Source organism: Microcebus murinus, chromosome 18 (genome assembly GCF_040939455.1).
Source record: "Microcebus murinus isolate Inina chromosome 18, M.murinus_Inina_mat1.0, whole genome shotgun sequence".
Classification (NCBI taxonomy): Eukaryota; Metazoa; Chordata; class Mammalia; order Primates; family Cheirogaleidae; genus Microcebus; species Microcebus murinus.
In genome coordinates, this window is record NC_134121.1 from 29,972,118 (window position 1) to 29,974,107 (window position 1,990).

Sequence of the window (1,990 nt, forward strand, 5' to 3'; positions counted from 1 at the left end):
CTGACTTGTCCTTTCTCGGCTCAGCAGTGGTGCCTGCCTCCCTAGTGCGGGTATTTTTTCTCAAGTGCCAGGTGAGGCCCTCAGTGCATCTGAGCATTTGTACCATGAAGCGTCTGAACTCAGAGTGAAGTAATTTAGGACCAATGGAGCAATCGTACCTTTGATCTCACGTGACTCCCAGGATATGGGTCTGGATTCCAGGGCCCACAAGGGCGACAGGCAGTAAGCAAGAATCTGTCACCGTGTAGCAGTCAGCGCACAACCTGGCAATTTGGGGGAAATGGTCTCATAAGTAGGAAATTCCTGGGGGGATCTGTGCAGCTGCTTCAGCAAAGGAGCTAAAGAACAGCTTCAAGTCAGCGCCTGGGGCTTCCTGGAGCAGTCGGAGGTGTGAGCTCATCACCACAGTCACCCCAGAGAGGGTGAGTCAAGGCCTGGCAAAGCCCCCATGTGCCCACTCCTTTGCCAGATCCTTGAAGCTTGGCCACAAGGTGAGAGGAAGAAAGGAGATGACATCCAGCCCAGGTTCGCCCCACTACACTGGACAAGGGGCAGGTGTAGGAAGATGCTGTTGGCGCTCCCTCCTCATAACACCTTGTGACCTGCCCCCACCCTTGATGGCTCCCTCCCCAAAGCCACTCACCTTCATGTGCCCTTGCCACTGCAGGCTGGTCTGGGAAACCGGCAGAAGAGAAGGCAAGTGAAGTTTCCTTGAATCCTTGTCCTCATCAGGGCTGAGATGAGATGTCCTGTGGGGTAAAAGGTCAACCTTGTCTCCTGGTTCCCCCGAGCGCTTCCCTTGCAGCTCTAGGGCTGCTCTCTGGCTGGCCACCTTCCAGCAGAACAGGAGGCCAGCTCCTTCCTTCCTCCCTTAGCTCTTGGCTCCCACCTCGGGCTTGTTGGTCAGAGAAAAACTTAACTGAACTTGGCTCAGGGGACAGGGAAGGGGGGTTCTTCCTAACTCACACCTGCTCTGTACTTTTCCTTCTGAGCAAAGACTACACATATGGGATACTCCACACCTTCTAGAACCCAGGCAGAGGGCTGGAGGCTAGATGTGTGTTCCTAGGCTCTCTCCAGACACACAGCTGAATCCAAGGCAGAGCAAGCTGCTGCTTAAGGAGTATTTTGCCTTGAGGCAGCCCACTGCTTCCTACCCGCTTTCTGGGAAGCATGAGGTCCCTTGGCTTCCCCATCTGGGCATGGCTAAAGCCAGGCCTGTAGTGGGATTTGTGGAACTTTCCTGCCCCTCTGAATCAACAGCTCAATAAAAAGGGGGCACATGGGATATCCTGGAACAAAGGGCACCATTCAGTAGCGCCAACAGGTCATACATCATCGGGCCAGAAACCTGCCACATGAAAAGGGTATGCTTCTGCTGTGCCCTGCCTGGGAAGGGACAAAAGCCGATTAACGTTCAGCTGCGTGGCCATGGGCCGGCGGCCTCTGGGGCTCTGCTCCCCAGCCCAGGGCCTGGCCACTCTGGGGAAGCCGGGCTGGGCCTCTCGGCGGTGGCAGCTCCACCAGCCGCCCCATGGCCCTCAACGATGGAAGAGCCTGGAATCACAAAAGGGAGAGGAAAGGAGAAGCTGGGTCAGCCTGACAAATTGTTAAAAAACCAAACCAACTTCCAACCTCGGCTGGGCCTCGGGGGGTCAAGAGGCCTCGGCTCGCCCCACTAATGGAGCCTGCTGGAGGAGCAGCAGCCGGCCTCACAGTGTCTTATCTTACAACATAAAATTAAAACCCACTTAAAAGGCCGGAGGGCATGTTAACATTCCCCCTGCTGTCTAATTGAAGTAGTTCCCAGTGCAAGGGATTTCACTTGAAAGATGTCTCCCTCCCAGCCTGGCTCTCCCGCTCAGCGGGCAGGGGCAGGGGTGCGGAGGGAGGGGCTGTCATTTCAAAGGCCAGCACAAGCTTAGGCCGGAATAGCACCCTTTCTGCTCGCCTCCCCCACCCAGGTGGCAGGTGGCGACAGCAAAGGTTA